Genomic DNA, 22,899 nt, shown 5'->3' on the forward strand with positions numbered 1-22,899 from the left:
TTTCGACCTTATGAGACTATGGTAGATCACAGTAAATCCTTTAGCATTCACCAATCATTTAATATTTTTGCGTTTTCAGCTGTTAAATACATGGTTACAATCTTGTTATCAGTAAAAAAATCATAAATGAATTATTTAGTAAATCGTTTAAGGTTTATCTCTCAAATTAAATGTTTGTTAACAAGTGAATGTAATGATTTTGAATAAGAGTTTATCTTTAACAACCGTATTGTTGTTTAAGAGTCTGTTTAGAATTTGGCCTGTGTAAGAATGTATTTTTACCCAAATAGAATAACGACCCGTGCACTCATTATTATTTAGAAAAAATGCCGCACTGGTCACACTTTATCGACTACCGCTTCTCACCAAGACGACCCGCGTTTGATTCCCGGCGTGGGCGCGTGTGAGTTTGGTATGGGGCTGGACATTTGGTTTATCACCGCGTTCTCCGATTTTCACCACAAAACAAGATTACACTTTCCCGTAGAATCGTACAAACAAGAGTAATTGATATTCCGTTTTCTCACATTCGTTGTAAAATATATATGTTTAAACTAATCTTTTGACTTATATGCACGAAATAAAATGTTACCGGGGAGTCGTTTTTCGGTGGATGTCGAAAATCTGCGGAAAATAAAGGTTGTATTTACTTCGTGCCTTCATCATTATAAATAAAGAAATGAAGGGTCTTTCCATTGATACATAAACATAGTCCCTTAATCCGCAACTACATATATTTGATTATCGCGAAATTACAGCAGTACAGGTAATTACTGGATAGTTACCCAGTCAGCATGCACATATCGGGCCCATGTGGGTAACTGTTCGGCATATCGGCATATCGGCGCGCTGTCGGACCCCTATCGGACCAATATTGTCAAAAAAATGTTTTGAATGAAAATTATTGTGGAGTACATATACAACCGTTTATTCTATCAACATTAAAAACAAATTAATTTCTAGTTTCTATGTTAAAGGACATTAAATTTAATATCTTTCCCCGATAATGGACCGTCATCGGGTCACCGCACATTAATAAACTTATGCTATATTTAATTTGAATATGTAAAATAAAATTTAAAAATCTAAAAAAAACACTATTATTTTATTTTTAATTTACTGCGGTCGTTCCTTCGATTTCCACAAATTGCGCTAAGTCAAACCAAAGTGAAATCAAAACTGAATTAAAACTTAAACAATGGTAAGATCTGTTAATGTTTGTGAAATATATAATATTTAAATATAGTTTATAATTTTATTTGACCTTTTACATATATTTGGCACCTTGCAAGCACTTGATACAGCGTTTTTTTTGCAAATGTAATCTATTTTCGCGACCCATATTTTTTTTAATTGACGAAGCGTTTTGTGATTTGCATAAAAAGATGTTTTCATACTGTCTAAACGCAGAAAAGTTGTATCAAATGTCCAAGAACATGTTGATGCTATTAGTAATGCTATCTCATGGACTGATGATTTTGAATTGTCTCAAAGTCCTGAAAGCAGTCCACATGTTCAAGATGATATTTCAATTTGCTCTTCAATGTCAACTGTCAGTTCTGATACCTTGTCTCAAACTCTTGATGATTTCTTGGATAATCAATCTCAGGAACCAGAAGCTGCAGGTACAATTTCCTTTGATGAGTTTGTTGAGGGTAGGTCTGAATATGAAATGTCTGACTCTGATGATTTTGGTGATGATTCTGATGATGCCGATGTAAATTTATCAACTCTATTGGTTTCCTTGGTAACAACATTCAATATCACTCATGCTTCACTGAATGCATTGCTTTTTATTTTGCGTAAACATCACACATACCTACCGAAAGATGCAAGGACTTTGCTCAAGACAGCAAAGAACTATGATATTGTGAATATTGCTGGTGGTTTCTATTATCATTTTGGCATTGAAAAATGGGTAAAAACAATGATTTTTACTGGAAATGTTGAAGAAGTTTCTATTCAGGTCAATATTGATGGATTGCCATTGTTTAAAAGTTCTGGTGCCCAGTTTTGGCCGATCTTAGGTAAGCTTGTCAAACCACAAATTTCTAAGCCATTCGTCATTGGTCTTTTTTCTGGAGAGAGTAAGCCATCAAACTTGTTTGAATACCTTGAACGTTTTGTCACTGAATTGGATAACTTATTTCGAAATGGTATTTTAATATCAGAGATGGCAGATGACAGAGTGGATTTTTCCCTTTCTTGTGTTATTTGTGACGCTCCAGCAAAAGCTTATATTAAACAAATCAAAGGCCACAGTGGTTATAGTGGATGCGATCAGTGTTCGCAAAATGGATATTGGAATAAAAAAAATACATTTCCGGAAACTAACGCTGTTCTTAGAACTGATGTATCCTTTGCTGAAAGGCAAGATGAAGAGCATCACATAGGTCGAACCCCATTTAGTGATTTGCCAGTTGGCATGGTATCACAGTTTCCTCCTGATCCTATACATCTTGTCTATCTTGGAGTTGTAAAACGCATGATTGGAATTTGGATGAAAGGGCCTGTTGCTAATGAATCCCGCATTGGTAGTAATGCTGTAAAGGGCATATCTGACAATTTGGTTCAGCTGAGAGGATATTTGCCACGGGAATTCAATCGAAAGGCTCGTACTCTTCATCATGTTGAAAGATGGAAGGCCACAGAATTTCGCCAGTTTTTGTTATATATCGGTCCTGTTGTTTTAAAAAACATCTGTCACCTGCAAAATACAGAAATTTTATGCTTTTGTTTGTCAGTATATTTTGCTTGTCTTGCGATTTCTTTTGTGAAAGTTACAGAGATTATGTACATGAATTGCTCTGCAAATTTGTTCAGAAGTTTGGGGAGCTTTATGGCACAGATATGCTTGTTTTTAATGTTCATGGTCTGGTTCACTTAGCAAAAGCTACCGAGAAATTTGGCACACTTGATAACTTCTCTGCGTTTGCCTTTGAAAGCTTTCTAGGGAATCTCAAACGATTGGTGCGAAAGCCTTCATTGCCTTTACAACAAGTAATACGAAGAATTTCTGAAAGCAAGGGAAACCTTTTTGACCCGACAGTGCTAATAGTTGCACGTAAGGATGGCAAACTGAAGAAAAACCATATGAATGGTCCAGTTCCAAGAACTACTTTTCCATTGGTTGCTTCACAGTATAAGGCAATCCAGTTTCCTAACCTTTATTTGTCTACATCAAAGGGAGACAATTGTTGTCTTGTGAATGATGATGTTGTGATTATCATAAATATAATTACACTAAATGAACACCCAGAAACGCATTTTGTATTTGAAAAGTTTAGTCGTGCCTCTGATTTCTTCAATTTACCACTACCGTCCTCGGACCTTAGAATTAAACGAGTGTCACATTTGAGTGGTACATTGCATGTTATTGGTGTTTCAGAAATTTGTTGCAAATGTGTTTTACTACCAATGGATGATGATTTTGTTTGTATACCCCTTGTTCATAGCTTTGGCAAGACTCATTGATACATTTCTAGATATAGCAAATGTTTTTAAAAACTATACACCCTTGGCCTATCGATGTGATGGAACTTCTAGTGGTGTACAGTGATTGATTTTGTATATATGTTCATTTATCTGGTAAAAATAGGTTGTGTTCATTATAACTACTTATGAAATGGCATATATACCCTACATCTATGTCAACTTACGCATTAAAAGTTTCTCAATATTAATAGTTAAATAATTATTTGTGTGTCACACTTCCATATAAATTATTATTATTATGCAGCATGTTATTCAGTGCAAATTCTTTTAATATTTGAGTCTGACATTATAAATATTTATTTATTATTATAAAGTAACACACACTATGATCATGTTACTGGGTGCCATCCTGTTACACTGACATCTCTGGACTACTGATACCAATTTCATAATAGCAGAATAACACTATGCTGAGGTTGCATGTTGAAATTCAGCCGTCTGTAGTGTATAATATACACTTGTATTACATACACTTAATCCTTTGCACTTTAAAAGGTTAAATTGGTAAATTTACAGTAGGTGCAGCATCTGTTCATTAATGTTGATCACTGTCATTATTTTTTAATTTTATACCTTGTCAGTGATTTTTTTGGCTCATTTGAGGGCCGAATATCAGCTCTTTCCCCTCGCCAAAAAGCCATTCGGAGCTCCTCGGCCATTTTATCGAAAACAACCTCGGATGTATTTGGACGGTTTACATACTCAAAAAGTGGTACGTTTAAGTCCGCTGCAAGTAGATCGCGTAGTAATTTTATTTAGCAGTTAAACTTTGTGACATTACTCTTGGGATTCTTAAATATGTTTGCAATAATACAATTTAATGGCAATCAATTTAAACTTAGATCAATAAATACAACTCTAAAACACTACATTTAATTAATGATATAATTCAATTTTTTACGAACTACTTCAACTGATGTACCTGCATACATCCGAGGTTGTTTTTGACAAAAATGGCCGAGGAGTTCCGAATGGCCAAAAAGCCTCCATTTTTCAAAAAAAAAAAGAATTCATTTTTTCCCTTTTTCCTGAGTTTCTTTTTACTTACAATTTAAACCTGCAAAGTTAATTTCGCATTTCATTGAAGTTATTTTTATTACATACATTTTTAGATAGCAAACTTTCAGATATTATCCGTCCTCGTATTCGGTAAAATCCGGTCCGGTAACCGCAAAATAGCCAATATTTGTTTACAGTTTTTTTTTGCCAGGAATATTTTGCAGGACGCACCATTATTTTCCTGCTTCCGGTTTTAATTTTCAGTTCATTTTCGGTTTTTCGTAATGCAAAATACACGTTTAACCTGACAGTTGTTGCCATAGTCAATGAAGTATGGTATTCAGTAGTTTCACAGCGTCGAAGGAAATTTATTTATGTTTGTTTTAAGTATCTCAATGTTTTGTACTCAACTATTTTGTTCTAAATAATGACTTAATTAGATTTTGAGTGCAAAACTTAATACACAGACTTCAATAACACGGACACACAATTAACTACCAGTTCAAACATATGTTGTCGTCAGTAGTGTTTTGAATTCGAAAATGCATTTCTCAGTACAGTACTGGTTAGCGACCCCTTTTTGGCCGGAAATGGAGGTTTTTCCTATGTTGCTTTTGACACAAGATAGCTATTACGATAAAACTTTACACTCAAATAGGTTGGCTCTTCCCACAAAAACTGTGTAATTTGTTTTTAAAAATAGCTAGGGATTCCGAACGCGCAAAGTACCCCTATAATTTCGCTAAAACAAGCACCCTACTGTACCAATTATTCGCCCACCCCATTAATTCGCTGTTCATACGATGTTTTCATATATTTCTCTCTAAACTATATCTTTAAACATTTTTATTTTATTTGACAAGTCTAGCGACCGTTTAAAACGACAATTGATCAATAAATATAATATGTTAACTATTACATACTGTTTATGTATGTTTAAAATGATACAGCACCTACTCGGTAAGCCACCTCTTTACAGAAATTAAAAAGCTACCGGGATTCCTTCTTAAAACATGACCTACACTACGTATGGTTATTTATAGACTTCCGAAGAGGGACATAGCATGTCCGTACAAGAATGTTATCATTAATTCAAATTTGAGTTGCTTCCCTTAGACGAAAAAATCAGCAATTACTTCACCGTTTTCAGGTTTTACCATTTGCTTTTTCTAAAATTGATAATGACGTCTGAAAGTGCAAGGTATAATGAAAATTAAAAAATCCTTACAGGGCCTCATGCAAATGAGGGCGCGCGTGATGACGTAATCCCCGCATTCAACTTACCGTCTGCCGTCAGAAGTGTAAACAATGTTTATTTTGGTCAAATTCCACATACTACTTACATTTGAACGCAAACAACAGCTGATATCTGTCAAAAATGATGCCGCAATGAAACGCCATACTGATTTGTGTAAAATATTTCGTTTTGACTGCTTTTAACTGGGTGGGCGAAAAAGTGGTACGGGCGAATAATAGGTCGCTAACCAGTATTCATATTAATCATCAATGTTTAATATAAGAAGAAGATAAAAAAAGTCAGACAAGCTTGTTAATTGCTGTCTTGCATCACCATGTTATAGAAAAAGTCTGTATGGACACATATTACATATTATAATCTCAGTAAAAGCAGAAAATTATTATTTTTTTATGTAAAATGACCATGTAACAATTTTCCCAATTTTGTTGGTCATTTCGTGCTAATTTTCCAAATTGAAAAGGCACAGGCAGTATTTTGAAAAAAAATCACTGCTTGTCCCAGACATTTATTTTAAGGATGCAGTGGTCCTATTGTGAAGTGGTTTTAATAAGTTAACACTTGCAATCCAATAATTTAAGATACTTTAAGCGAGGTCATCATTTATGAATTTGTGCTTGCAAGATGCTATGTATTAAGAAAAGATTTGCTAATAGTTTTGATTTTACTATGTAAGGCAATGTATTTGGTGGTGGAATTTAAAAACACTGATGAGGTGGCCATGGTCTCGGAAAAATGGTTAAAAAAAGACAACACAGAGGTGATGTGGCCAAACTACAAGTCTGGCCACAAATTTGAAATGGCCTTGGACAGCACAAACATCCAGAAGCTGCCTGGACCAAATGGGGTGTAAAAAGGATTCTTTACAAAACAAGTAAGGATTTGCTAGTTTGAATGGTAGGGCTTTCAATCATACAAATTAACAATTTAAAAATATCAATAGGAAGTACTGTTTTCTAATAAATTCGTAAATCACGTCGTTTTGCCTGTCAATATGCATTTTTCCTGGCATTACACAGCCCCACAATTTACTGTTGCCTCGTAAAACTGAAATTCTTACATGTATGTTTATATCCCCACTCCCCATATACAAAGTGTATCGGGGCTACATTTAATAGAATTCATAGTTTTTGGGGTGTCTGGCTGTAGACATTTCTCAGCAGCCCTTTGTCGGAATTTCATGAAACTACACAACAATGCGGGATACCAAGCCTAATATGTGAATGCTATCGGTTTGTTTTGCTGAAATAATTTTTGATGGAGTTGTGGTCCTCTGAAATTAGTGCTTTAAATGTGTCTGGGGGTATTTTTTACCTTCAGTGGTATTTCTAGTTTAATTTGTTTATTAGTTTGATATGTCACCCATGCTTAGAAAAATGAAACTTGTCTAACAAATATTAAATATAATCGCATATCTCTTCATCAATAAGTTATATATATATATATATATATATATATATATATATATATATATATATATATATATATATATATATATATATAGTTTTGTAATACCGTACATGTGGGAAGAATCGTAGTCCTCAGACCAACGTTGTGGGAGGTACACCGTAAATGTGGGCAGTACGAAATCTTCCCAAAAATACGGTACCTTTATTTCATTCATTTGGTCTTCAGGGGTGATAATTTAATGTTTAAAAATCTGCCCACAATTCGCCAGCTTGGGTTGTGGGAAGAAAAATAATATTTGGCTTGCCTCCCTTGATATATTTTCTGATTAAAATTTTCAATCGAGCAATTTGGTCACCGATATCCCGAAGCCTGCCTACGGAGATGGCCGAGTTGTCACGATCGTTCCTCGTTGCCCAATTGAAACTTCCCGGCTTGACTCGGAATAGGGTCGGCCATTTTGATAATATTTATGGAGTAGCAGAACAGAATTTGAGGTCCGTTTATTGTGTTTTAATTGTTAAACTGGTGAAAAGATGTATTGTTTTGGCAGTAAACTATTGAAACTTGATCTTTTTAATTTAAGGATTTCCAGAAAAATTGCCACTGGGAGTAATCAGCGGTTTTTTTATGTTTATGACTGCGCGGTGCTGGCATAAAAAAGTCAACTTGTTCTGGAAGTGGAATAATTTCAAGCAATTCTGTATTAATTAAGATAGCTGTTGAAATGAAGTAAATCTTATTTTTCTCTCATTGATATCAATGCTTTTCACATGTTAGTGTAAAGGGATTCAAATGATAGGAAAAATGTTTTAGAAATGATGCCTACTCTGACTGTAGCTACAATAATGAGCGATCAGGGATACTTTTTTTTATTATTTTGACATTTCTTATGTATCCCTGTAATGCTACAACTCTCTACCATTTAGCAACGGGCGAAATGATATACTGTAATAATATGCATTGATGTTGAATAATAATGACAAATTTTTTCAAATTTTATCCGACAGTGATCTGAACTGGATTTAATTTGTCATTAGAGTTGTTATTTTCACATTAATATATTATGGGTCACGAATACCGTTTACATGTTCACAACCAGTCAGATTTGTCCCAGATTTACCGATATCGGGATACTTGATAAACAATCGACACTTGTACGTGTTTTATGATAACATGTTTTTTGGGCATACTGACATAACGTAATATGTGTTTAATAGTAGGCAATAATATTTTCGTAGAAATTTGAATTTATAACGGAGATAATTTCAAAATTGTGACTGCGAGGATTCTCTGCGCAAGGACCGTTCGCTACTTTTTGCTGGGATGGTGGACGTCACAAGTCTGCCATATTAAAAAAATCGTCAAAAGACTCGTTGACGGCCATGTAGGTGGACTAACTCTGACTGGTACATAATCACAAGTTAGACATAGCTACAATAATGAGCGATCAGGGATACTCTTTTTATTATTTAGACATTTCTTATGTATCCCTGTAACGCAACAACTCTCTACCATTTAACAACGGGCGAAATGATATACTGTAATAATATGCATTGATGTTGAATAATAATGACAAAGTTGTTCAATTTTTATCCAACAGTGATCTGAACTTGATTAAATTGGTCATTAGAGTTGTTATTTTCACATTACTATATTATGGGTCACGAATACCGTTATACATGTACACAACCAGTCAAATTTGTCCCAGATTTACCGATATCGGGATACTTGATAAACAATCGACACTTGTACGTGTTTTATGATAACATGTTTATGGGGCATACTGACATAACTTAATATGTGTTTAATAGTAGGCAATAATATTTTCGTAGAAATTTGAATTTATAACGGAGATAATTTAAAATTGTGGCCGCGAGGATTCTCTGCGCAAGGACCGCTTGCTACTTTTTGCTGGGATGGTGGACGTCACAAGTCTGCCATATTAAACAAATCGTTAAAAGACTCCTTGACGGCCATTTTGGTGGACTACATCTAGTCCATATAAACAGCCGCTTCAGAGTCTTTGATAATTTTTGTGTTGGCGACTCTTCGTTATAGGGAACACAATAAATATCCAAATGTTAAAAAACGTTCCCTTAACGTGCATTATTGTGGCTAATTGATCATCATGATGGATATTTTTAATATATATGGCAAATCCGTCATGTACATTTTTTTTGTGTAAAGTGGGTAGATATTCGGATCAGGATTCTGGCTTAAAGCATAAAATATTATAAAAACAAAAAATATTACTTGATAAGGCCAAATTAAAAATTAGGTCTGTTTCAGGTTACCCGACCGACCCTATTTTTTCCCGCCGACCCTAACCTATTTTTCCCTGAAAAAATTGTGATTTGGGTACGAAAAGCATTTGTTACGAAATGTATGTACTTAAAGTTGACAATATTAGAGTTGGATTTCAGAATGTATTTACCGTACTTCACCTTAGAGTTCAGACACCAATAATTATTTTTTTCGCTCTCCGAAATTCATAGAAAATAACCATTTTTACATTTTATCTACATGTATGGTAAACCTTCTTCATCAAGTTAATTAAAATCCCATTCAACACCATTTTATACATGCACTGAAATGAATAATCACCTTTTATCAGCTTCAGATCAAACAGTCACGTTGTGTGACGTCCCATAACTCTCAGTTATACGCCCCATAACTCTCAGTTATACCCACGAGGATCTCATGGAGAGCATGGATATTGCTATGCAGGATTAATGTGTCTGGGTGGTGTTTTTGATTGTAACTTAAGTATTGGATTTCTAACTTTAATTCATCACATTAAATAGTTGCCTGTATCATTGAATGTGTTGACTTTGATTGTTCTATTGATGTTTCAATGAGTATTACTGTACGCTTATTGCTTCATAAAGTCTATATTAATAGTGTGGTACAAGTTTCAAAGTTTTTTGGCGGATCGTTTTACAAACATGTCATGTCTGTGTTTTCTTAATCACTTGATTGCCCTTGTTGTTTCTTTAATCCTCCATTAAATATATCACCCATCCTTTTCAACAGGTAATAAATCGTTTAGGATGGGTAGTAACTAACTAACTTATCACAGTGATGTATACGGTTAGGTAATCTAGCCAGGCATTGTAACGATAAAGATCAATAATTTTTATCTGTGAGGCTTAGTAACTGTAAGTTTTGACCGTCTCCGTGGCCTAGTGGTTAAAAGTCCGCCTACGGAGCTACGGTGCTTTACACCGAGCACGTAAAAGAACCAAGGAGTCCCTTCGAAAAAGAGCTAGGGTATCGCACCCGGACTTCCTTGTATCCCACCACTTTCTCTTCAGCGTGCTGTCCCTTCAGCAAAAACAAAGGACCCTGTTGGAAATAAGTGCTTGCACTTTCACGGGTTATCCTTGACCGCAAGGTCTAAAGAAAAAAAATACATACATACATACAATCAATGTTCTTTGGGTGTCCAAAAATTAGGTACCTAAAATAAATTATTTTTTAAAATAATAATGGATGTCTGAATTTTTAGATTGTCCGAACTCAAAGGTGAATTACGGGTAGTTTGTGCTTTTGTGGCAGGTATATTTTAATTATTGAACTATATTTTCTTGTCAGATACAAATGTGTCAGATACTGACTTTCGGATTGATATTTAAGACTTAAGTGTGCAATTTTGGCAATAGAACCTGCATGTTACTTGTTCTTCAAACCTGAACCCCAGGTCCTCTTGACAGCATTGAGGTTTCCTTGGCTGATGGCTTATATGGTAAATTTGCCGTCCCACTCTTCATGTAATTATGTTACAGGGAAGTTACATTCTACAGAGGGTGATTGAAAGCAAATGGGTGCATAAAGAAAAGTAAAACAGTTTCTGGAAAGTCTTAAATAATAGCAGAGTGGTGTACCATAACTTAGTTGAAATCCAACCATCTTTGTAAAAGTATTTAACCAGACAAATAAAGAATGTTTCCTTTGAAGCATGGAACATGTTTAAAAAGTACTGAAAACCTGAAAATTGATGACACTATTTTTGTTACTTTCTGAGTCAACAGTTACTGAAATCAATATAACGGACCTATTTTTTATTTGGCCTAATGTTATTTTATATAAGTTAACAAAAATAAATATCCATTTAATAATCATGAGTTTGATATGAATAGCACCTGAAAGGCTGCAGTTCACAGAGTTTTACAACAATCTGAACAATTGCGCTATGGCCGAGTTGTTACGGTTGTATTTAAGAGAACTATTTGAAGCTTGTCAGAGATGGCCGAGTAATTACGATAAGGGTCGAGTTTTTCTGCTTGGCATTATTGATGTCTTTGTCAGTCAAGTTTCGTTTTTGTTGGAAAGGTAAATCATGTGTTTAAATGCATAAAAACCTTAATTATCCCTTTCAAACATAAAGTTTCACTTCACTAAATAAAATTTCAATATTTCTCAAATCCTCCCGGTTTTTGCACTTAGCAATAAGACATTAGGGATTGGAAGAATCCCATATAACATGTCTATTATATTAGACTAAAAAACATGCTAAACAATGATATTGTAAGTGCTTTTTGCAATTTCTAGGTCTGACTTAATTCTTGAACGATTTATCTTAATCGTATTGAAAATACATTTATATGAGATATATTATCGGGTTACCTGGCAGTTTGTGTAATTGTTGTTTTGCTTATTTGATGTTAGCTCAAGTCGATAAAGAATCCTTATTTTAAATGATATTCCTATGTTTTTATCAAACATCAGCTCTTCTTTTGTTGAAATAATGTAAAATCAAGTGAAATTAAACAACTTATTTTCTATCAGTTTTTATCAAAACAATGCAACATGTGTGCCTTTTGATAAAAACTGACAGAAATTATGTAACAAGTGTCGATTAGACTGTTGAGATGAAAGGTGGCTTTTCATTAAACTATATTATTTATCAAATCAGAGAGCATATAACAAATTAAGAGCTCTTTACTTTGTGTTAAAAACATGTTTAAAAAAAGGATTAATATTAAATTTAAGGTGACAGTAAATTGTTTGGTACAGAAGAGGATTAAAATAACTTACAAAAAATGCTGTTCTCTGTCATGCCCTACCTACATGTTTAAAAATATGACTTAAACTCTGTACACAAAATGTTTTAGAATCACTTTCTTTTATGTTGCAGTGCATACTCAGAATTAAGAATTAAATATTGTATAAGGTCAAGTTGGCCATCGCAGGCTTACTTTAAGCACATTATGTTAAATAGAAACCATAAACAGGTTACAAAATTTGTTTTCTATGCTATGAAACTAAGAAATGAAAAGTTACAAGAATTAGCTGCTTCTTAATAAATCAAAATTTTACGTGTAGAGTACTTTAATATAGAACAGTAATATTATAATGTTAATCATGTAAATACTAAAGAAATTTTTGCTTAATGTTGTATCACTTATATAAAAATCATTTATATAAAATTTGCTTGTATGTTTATTGTTTGTCATGTTATTTGTACGTCTTGGCCCTAATTTATGGTTATATTTATAAATGGCCCAAGGCAAATTTGCCGATATGCCAATAAATCTGATTAATTGATATTTATTAAAATGATAATGTATTTATTTTTGATGATTGCCAAAAGATAACATGTTTATAAAATGAACTTAAACAGTTAAAGTTAATGCATTTGCCCTTTGATCAAATGTAAACAAATCTGTTTATTTGGCAATTGGAAAAAATGAAAACTTATCATATATATTTGTTCCATTTTCTATTAGTCTGATAGTCATAATTTCAGATAAACAGCAGATATTGTATCCAATTTTAGAGGAAGCTGAGCCCATTAAATGGTCTCTGAAATATTTATATATATATTCCTATTAAGTATTCTGTTTTGTAATGAGTGCTTTTATTATGCAATATAACAGTGTCTCACAAAATGTTTATATGAAAGTGTTGGAGAAAAGGGGTGAAATAAGTGATTTGGCACACACACCTAAGTGCTACATACAATGTAGCTATGATGAAAAATCCCCTGATATGTGACCCAAATCCCCTGGCATTCTGAACAAAACTCTCTGGGGAGTGTACATGTATGTTTTAGTATGTTAATTTACAATTAAATCAACTCTTGTTATTGCAGATGACTTTGCCTGGAAGGAAAGCATCACAAAAAGATATTGCCCTTCACTGGGGTGGGAAAAAAGATCCAAAAGGCTTTGCAATAAAAATTTATGGTTTTAAAGGTATGTGGTAACATCAATTCATCATATTGAAGTATAACAGATATCATAAATTATTTAAATGTTCATTGTGAAATCTATAGGGCAAACTGGTATTCACTAATTGAGCTAAAATCAAAACAACTGACACTGAGAGATCTTGTCTCTGGCCAAATGTGGGCCAATATGTTTCAAACTTCTCCACATGATGTCATCTATATTTTATGACATATAGACTAAATCTTAAGGTTTTTAAGTTATGGCACAAATGACAGGCATCCTACTGATAAGCAATATTTGATTATTGACATCCTACTATTCAGTATTCTTGGTTAATCTAAAAAACATATCATATATTGCTTAAAAACATGATGAAATAAATTTCGAAAGTGTTATCAATTATTTTTATATGGGAGTAAGATAACAATTAACATGACGCTGCCTGTCAGTCAAACTAGCTGATCAGTCAGCGTCCATATTAGGCATGGCTTATCAGTTGCCGGTGCTATCTGCCATGTCCTCCGACATCATCACATATCAACAGTAGTGTAATTACGCTGTTATATATATTTAACACAAATTATGTCTCATAATTGAGTGATAGTAAAGAGAGTTTAAGTAATCCGAAATACTGACATTTTCCCTTAATGCTGCTAAAATTATAATTGATAACAAGGGACTGTTTAGTAGACTAATTCAATTCTCAAAATGTCTTAACGTAAATGTACATAATATACATATATTTCCGTTTTAATAGCCTTAAAATAAGAAATATCATGATGTGAACTAGTGTACAATATTGATGGTTTCTTGCGATTTAGTTTGATTTTGAAATTTGTCTCCTTATTTCGCGAAAAGTTTTAAATCCGAAGCATTTACATTTGCTTTTAAGTTTGTTTGATATATTAGTGAAAAAGGCACCTCTGTTTATGTGAGTCATATTTTTTTTATTAAATTTAATTAAGGTCACAAAAAGTATATACGTATAGATAAAACAAAATCATATTTAAAAATGACGCGAATCAAAGTAAAAACCTTTGCATTTATAATGACTATGGTTGTTTCAAAATTTCTATGCTGATTGTTAGAACAGTTTTGCATTTCATTTAATACGGAAATTTATTCATCGAAAGAAACAATAAGGTAGTTATATATAAACAGGACATTTTAGTTATTGTTTTCTATATCCTTGATATAAGTTTTGAAAACACAAATGTTATTTATTTATATTCCAAGTATAATTGCAATTTTACAAGCATTTTTATAAAAAAAAAAAATATTACTCAATAGCTCAGAAGGACCCATATAAATAATGATAATAATGCATTGCACTTGTATAAAACAGGTGATTCTAAATGGAGAAAGGAAGAAAAACAGCAAAGTCCATTGAGTTTTGACAATGGATCTATACAAACATCTTTTTTTTGTTGATCAGATAGGAAATAAATACACGTTTTGTTTCCCTTTATTTGAGTTTTAAAAAAGAGACTGTTATTGTACTGTAACAAAATTCCGATGTTATTTAGAAATAAATTATTAGTCTAGACATTTTTCTACCTGAATTATACGTTGCATACAATAAATAATAATGAACTTATTTAATGTTATTCTTGCTTTTATTGCTATGTTTTACCATGTTCCATGCATTTGTTATCTGATTGTCAATGGTAACTTTCGCATTATTATCGTCTGCTTCTGGGTATTTGTCGGAGGTCCCTAATAAAGAGGTCATGTGACACTGTATGTGTAGCCTTATCGCTATGGGCTTGGTCTCTATTGGTATTGGCCCTTGCTTCAATGTATAAAATGTTACGGCATTTTGGCGTGAAAATTAACGCACACAATTCTGTCGTCGTCTACACTTACACTGCATTATTCCTATTTTGGCAGTATGATTAATTTATCAGCTGCTCTTCTAAAAGCCAGTTTAAAAGATTTCATAAGCCATACATAATGTTCCTTCTGTTTGCTTTATATAAACACTGACATTTGGCAATACTCTAAACCATAATAACCATGACATATTTTCAGAAAATCTAAAAATAGTAACAACCGTCAAGTGTTTGTCTTCATCGTATCTTTCATTGTTTTTGACTGAAAATGCAAGGGATTTAGAAATTCTGCCACTTATTGGACCCAAATCCACCTTGCTGACATTGGCAGAGGTGTACATGTCTGACGATTAAAACACATCATAGGGTGCAAAAATGGTTTTTCCCTTTCTAAATAAAGACATTCCACTGACTGGTTTAAACATTGATCGAAAGGCTATACGAAATGCGCCGAAATTCGGTTAACAGTCCATGTTGTCCGGAACTGCTCGGCCATCTTCGGCAAGCTTTACAATGAGTGTTTACTGGTGATAATCAGCTTCTTGACATCACGTTTTACGCGAGTTTAAGCGTAATAAAAAAATTATGCTCGATTTACTGATGTGATATTTACTTTCTTCTAGTAGTCCTACGGACTATTGACTTAAAATGTCTTTTAGTCCCACCAAAAATCTGGTAGTCTCAGACAGTCAGACTACCGGACTACCGTTAGTGTCGAACCCTGCTGTATTTATAAGCATTTATGGTTTTCGACTACAAAGTGAAAAACAGTAGAGTCATTGCCTTTTCCATATGTAGGGTCAGGTAACCCGAACCAAATGCATTTTTTAGGCCTAACCTGATGTACCTTTTCTCTAGTTCCCACAACTCTTACAATCTGACCCATTCTCCTAGTAAAATATAGAATAATTATTTCACAATTTGGAGAAAAAAGTCCCAATTAAAGTTTAAAAAAAATATTTTTACCTGAAATGGACTAATGGTTGACATTTAACATCCTTATGAATTGAGTGATATTAATTTTTTTTATCACCTTCAGAGATCAGAATTTGACATTTACAGTCATGATTTTTGGCAATAGATAAATATTTACACTTTCATGGATTTATATTTTGAACAGCCATTTCATGAAATGGTCATTTGAAGGGGATTAGAAACTAATATTTTAATAATTTCTTAAATTGCAGGAGACAAAAAGTATTGTTCTTTTAACTGTAAAATGTTCAATTTTTTAGGTAAAGCATTTCTCAAAATGGCATACATGTAATTCACGACGAAAATTCAATGTCTACGGTCTTTTCCCCAAAATGGGTAGAAAAATGCCTGATAATGTGTGTAACTTGGTGAGTACCTAAATCAGAACAGTACATAGATATGGCACATCCATTATAAAAGCTTTTTTCAGATCATGATCATTTAATTAGTAATGATTTTAATCAATAAAGGCACTTGCAGAAGATTCATTAGTTCCAAAGAACACGATTCTCCACTTAGTATTTCAAATACTGCTATTTCAAAGACTTTTCATAATCAAATGTTAATACATGACACATGGCCCAAGGAATGACTTCATGCTTGCCACAATCACAGAATATTGATACAGCCTGAATTATTTTACTTAAATTGTCAAATTTTACTGACAAAAATGCAAGCTGGGAATACAAGACTTATTAATTTACTGAAACAAAACAGGTAGCAATAATGTTTAAAAATTACATGAAATAAATAACAAATAAAAACTGTTCCATATTTACATGTAGGTACTCTTAGGACAAAAATGGCAGTCCTTGACTGTGCGGTTAGTAAATTACTTTTCATGTAGACTTGTGGTATCTTAAAAAAATATCATTTATATTAACCAGCTGGTCTTGAATCCATGTATGAATCATACATGAAATATCATTGATAATGGAAAATTTTGTAGTATAACTAAAATATTTAAAAAATAGTGCCAAAAGTGTTCTGATTGAGGTACTTGGGCCTAAAAAAAAATTGTTTGGTTAGGGTTACATCCTTTTCAAAAATAGGTAGGGTAGGTAGGCTTTTTTTTTTTTTTTTTTATTAGGCTTTATATAAGAATGTCATTTTCATCATTGGAGAATGGTGTTAAAGTTATCTTCTATATAAGCAATTAAGGTTTTAAACTACATATTGAAAAGCAAAAAAAAAGAAAAGAATTTATTTATTTTTTAGATTTTTTTAGTTTTTCATTTTTTTTCCCAACTGACTATAAAAACGTTAAGCTCGGCACCTATTCCGTAGGTAGGGTCGGGTAACCTGAACCAAATGTATTTTTTTTAGGCCTTGGCGGTAAGCACAGGCTAATTTTCACAGTAACACTTTCCAATCGACTAAATACTAAACAAAAAAAGGCATCAGAGCAAAACATTAACTGTCATGTACTGGACTTTCTTTGAATGACTCAGCAAATGATATCTGGGAAGGAGTTTTTTTAACTGATTATTTCTTGATTTTCATGATGTTTACTACTTAATAAACCAAGTTAGAAAACTTATTTGCATAAACTTTTATTGTGCATCATATTTGCATGCTTGTGGGCAGAAAATTATGTCTGCCCATTAATACTACAGAATATATATAGATATACAGGAATTGAAATTTCGGCCATTTTTATATTCCAAGATGGCTTTGTCATGCTAAGGACTAAGGAATTAAATTCTGACTAATAAGCATGAAGATTATTTAGGAAAATCATTATATTATCATATCTGAATTATCACTGTTCCATAAGCACTTTCATGACAAGCTGTTTTTAAAGCCAAGAAGTAGTTTTACACTGAATTTTGAAAATGAATGCTACTCAACTTGATAAAGGGCAAGTCTGGAGCAATTAACTTTTATAGTTTTTATAAACTTGCCCTAAAATAATGTCATTATCTGTCTGTCTGTTTATCCATTTATCGAAACTTTATCATAACACCAACAAAAGTTGAACGTAGTGTGTTGTGTTTATAATGCCTCAACAGTGCAACAGTGCATACCATGTTGTTGGGCCCAGATCTGTTAGTGATTTGTCTAGCTGTAACATCCTCACCAAGGCGACCAGGGTTCGATTTTCGGCCTGGGCGCCTTTGAGTTTGGTAAGTGGTCACCAAGCCGGACAAGTGGGTTTTCTCCGGGTACCCTGGTTTCCCCCACAACACAAGATGACACTCTCGTGAAACATTGTGCCAACGAGAGTGACTTAGTATGAGCTATCATAGCATCCTTCACAATCGTTGTAAAATATATAATGGTTAAAATTAAAGTAACATTTGAGATTTTAAAGGGTAGGTCCTATATATTTTAGATGAGCAACCAGCAGACGCAGAATCCTCCAACTGGTATACTATCAAGTGAAGTGACTCAGACTTACCCTGCAGACCAACTAGCAGAAGCAGTATCCTCCAAAATGGTATACTATAGAGTGAAGCGCCCAGACTTACCCTGCAGGGCAACAAGCAGAATCAGTATCCTCCAAACCTGTATATGATTGAGTGAAGTGACCCAGACCTACCCCGCAGAGCAACCAGCAGAAGCAGAATCCTCCAAAATGGTATACGATGGAGTGAAGCGATCCAGAATTACCCAGTCCCCAAAGGTATATTGTTGCTTACACATTCCTCCATCAAAAGGTGTCAGTTGTAAATACTGCCATTAAAATTTTGAAGTGAAATATAATTTCTCAATTATCTTTTTCTCAATTATTTGTATATTTCTTTGGAAAAAGTCATAACAATCGAACTACATTTGACATCAGTTAGCCTAACTGTACACTGTGGCCGGAGCTTGCAGGTTCATGGTACACTGGCCATGTTTCTAGATAGATTTGTTCTAGAATCTGGGAATCAATAATTGTGCATTTTGGGATATTGAAATAATTAAAGAATCTTAACTGTCTGTTTTGTCAAAATAAAACCCACCATTGTTATTCCAGTTGTTAACATTATGCTGCATGAAAGTTTTGCTATGTTTTTTGCAGATGATGATGGCAATAACTCGATAAGAGATCCAACTTTGATGGAAACTGTTATAGGGGAGAGACCAGCATAGATGGTAAACCAATATCAAAGGATTCTACACAATAAAAGAAACAAAGGTGGTCTGAAGAAGAAAACAAGATCTTCATACCAATCTTTAAAGCATGTCTAACGGACAAACACATAACCAACTCTTACCGCATAAGGCTTGCAGCTGAGAAAATACCTGAAAGGACAATAGCTCAAATAAAGAAGAGAGTTCACAACAGGCAAACAAGCTTGGTCATTGAAATTGTGTTAAAGGTTTGGTCTCCAGGCTACTTAGTTGAGATGTCTAGGGTCATCAACACCTTTTTTCTTTTAAAGGGACTGTACACCATATTGGCACCAATTTTCGTAACGAATCTCAGGACAATTATCTAATAGAATGTGTTACCCTTTGATGCCATAATTGTAAAAAAAAAACACCAAAATGTAAAAAAAAAAATGTGTAGGAGACCGGGTTCAAACAAGTGTCGCCAAAATTGAAGTCCAGCGTCGTATTCACTGAGCTTCGATGGCTTTTTTTAATCAGGTGACATAAGTAAGCTAAACAATTAACTCTGTAATATCAGGTGATAACACCGACTAGCCAATCAAGCATAAGGAATGAATTTTACTAGGTAGATATACCCAGTAATCTTTTTTAATGGAAAAATACCTAATAACTGCTAAACTTGAATAAATTGTAAACTATGTAGTACTTCAGTTAGTAAGTTTCAATACATTGTACACATTAATACCAAATTTGTGACAGTCTTCGACAATAATTATTGTCTTTTTTTCTTGCAAATTGATGATCTGGTGCACAGTTGCTTTGAAGAACCATCAGTGTGAATAGGACTGCTTCGAAATTGAACATGAATTGTTCATTAAGCTTCTGTGTTATAAACATGATCTAAAGACATTTAATATTTTAATGCCCCCACTTATCAGGATAATGGATTACCTGTGAATAGACTTAGTTTGGTTGGAAATTATTAAGAGCTGCTGTGATCATTTCCTGAGATCACATGAGGCAAGTGGGGGCATCCGGGTCATATCGACACAATTCTAGTCACTTTCACAAGATGTTTTACTTAAAGCTGCACTCTTACAGATATAATGTTTTTTACAACTTTTTTTATTTTTTGTCTTGGAATGAGTTGTTTTTTTGCGTAAATACAATGTATCTGCAAACCAGCATTAAAAGACTGATGACAAAAGATGAGTTTGCAGGTTTTCATATTTTATCTCCAAAACTGATGTTTTATGCATTTTTTAAACCATTAGTACATGCTGAATATGCTTGTTGTAAATGTTACTTCTACAGTTTAAAAGGATTTTGTTGAAAATTGCATACCAGGGGTTAGTTGTCAGATGTTTGTGCTTTTTGCTCCATTTTTGAAATTATATAATTGCTTGATTATAATCAGAAGTCTGTAAATTCATCAACAGATGCCAGAAAATCAAGATTTCAATTCTACTGGGCACCCTAGGTTCAGTGTGAAATAGTTTTGTAAAATACATATGGGTACTTACAAAAACTTTTATTGAATTTTGTACGTCAGACAACATTTCCTCTTCTGTTGGATATAAGCAGAAAGAAATGTTTGGGAAATATACCTGTTGAATTGGAACTTTACCACCTAAGTGTACCTCATCCTGATCTCCTTAGGCTTAAGTTAAATAATTTCATGCCAGTTTTTTTTTAATTTTCTGATTTAAAAAAAACCCAACTCAACTTTTGAAAATATCCTGATGAAAGAACTACCCCACTACTAGTAGACAATCAGTCAGTGTTGTAAGTAACGGTTTGAATTTTCATTCAGTCATTTTTTTCATATATATGTACTTATATAATAAGGAAATCTTGTGAAAGCAACTTCTCAAGTTTATGAAGAATTTTGTTGAAGCTTGTCCACACTATCAGTCATTATATGTATTTGAGCTGCATTTTCTGTTGGACTCTTCGATCAGGGGTTACAACCCTTTGTTATTTGCTTTATACATTCTTGTGTATGCAACCCTTCCCACTTTGTTTAAACATGCTTATATTCTTAAACATGCTTATTAGACTTTGAACAGAACATGGCATGTGCATCAGGGAACAGATTCCCGATTCTGATTTTATATTGAATTTGTGTGCGTTATTGTAAAATGAGATTCCGTCGATTTTGTTTTTATTTGCGTTACGCTGCTGCATCATTCATAATCCAAACTATATGTTCGGATTGCAATCGACTGACCAGACGTGTATATTAATGCAAAAGGTGTTCACATTGAAGTAAGGCAACATGCAATTTATTCAACCTGCTGAGGTAGTCCATAAATAAAAATGCCATCAAGAGAAATTGAATTACTACTGGACGGGCAATCCTATAACGAAAATACGAAATCATATTTATTTAATGTTTTTTGACTATGTTTGGGAAAATATATTTTTCGTTCTATAAACAAGATTTATGAAGACGGTATTGCATACATACCATTCCAGTTGAAATTACGTATTGTTCTGAATAATAACCATTATCCTGCATGTAGCTGAAATGCTTAGCATAGAGAAGACACGTTAAGTACGTCAAACACGTTTTGTATGTATTAATATTGATACCAATGATAGCCATCAAATCATAAATTGATCAAATGTTCAGTCACTGTGGTATCCAACAGTCACTGTGATATCAAAGTTCAGCAAATATGCTCTTGGAGAAAATATATTTTATAAATGAAATTGAGCAGTTGTAAGCAAACGATTATTATTATTATTATTATTATTATTATTATTATTATTATTATTATTATTATTATTATATCCTTTCCCTGTGTTAAAAAATATAATACCGTCCAGATATAACAAATGTATGTGACAAGTATATATATCTTGCGGAAAGTGGGCAGATGACTAGTATATATTAATTGGAAGACAGGTTGAGGGTAGATGTGGGCAGATGACAAATATATATGGGCAGATGGTATTCTGCTGGTATCATCATCCCACACACATTGTTTTTGAAAGGAGAAACATTGACAGATATTCTTTAATTCCTCCATAATGAAGGGATTTTAAACAGGTAACCAAAATGAAATACGTTTACAAGATACGACGAAACAAACGTAAGCAGAAGTAAATAAAAGTGAAAGAACAAACAACCAATCCAAACTATATACATGTATATAATATAATCAAAATATGATGCAGTGTATCTGAGATTGTTGAAGACAATACTGTACACAGGCGTGGTTGGTGCAGAGGTTGGGTCAATCCTTATCTACTGACAGTCAACCGCCCCTATGCCAGGCAACTTCCTCAACAGTCTCTGAGCACTTGCATTTATATTGGTAAACTAAAAAGATGTAAGTTGTACAACAAACGTTGAAAATAAAATACATTTGCATTAACTTTCCGATTGAATTTCTTGTGTCATAAACAAGTAGAGTTAAATTATGATAATAATTAAATATCAAACTTATTATAATGCAAAATGGAACTTTAATTTCACCATATAAACATCAGCCTATCACAAAGACGGAATTGGTAAACTAATGTATGATGCGATATTTATCTTATTTACAGTTTTAAAGTCACCTTTTAACCAAATCATAGATACTCTACACGGTTAATATCATACATGGTAAACACTGAGCAAGTGCCTTGCCTAAATAATGTAGGTACCTTAGTACCGTTTTGAATAAATGTACTCGACTATCATCACTTAGTGAAAGCTGTCCGAAAA

At 33.3% G+C, this 22,899-nt stretch overlaps 1 long non-coding RNA gene across 1 annotated transcript; it reads left to right on the forward strand.

Annotated features, from left to right (window-relative positions):
- Positions 1 to 7,279: 7,279 nt before the first annotated feature.
- On the forward strand, positions 7,280 to 21,302 carry LOC128230245 (uncharacterized). Its single transcript, XR_008260188.1, has 4 exons — positions 7,280 to 7,653; positions 13,254 to 13,356; positions 18,475 to 18,765; positions 19,147 to 21,302. It is a non-coding gene; the product is annotated as an uncharacterized LOC128230245 (long non-coding RNA).
- The last annotated feature ends 1,597 nt before the right edge of the window (positions 21,303 to 22,899 follow it).

The sequence above is a fragment of the Mya arenaria genome, chromosome 4, assembly GCF_026914265.1.
Source record: "Mya arenaria isolate MELC-2E11 chromosome 4, ASM2691426v1".
In the NCBI taxonomy this organism is placed as follows: Eukaryota; Metazoa; Mollusca; class Bivalvia; order Myida; family Myidae; genus Mya; species Mya arenaria.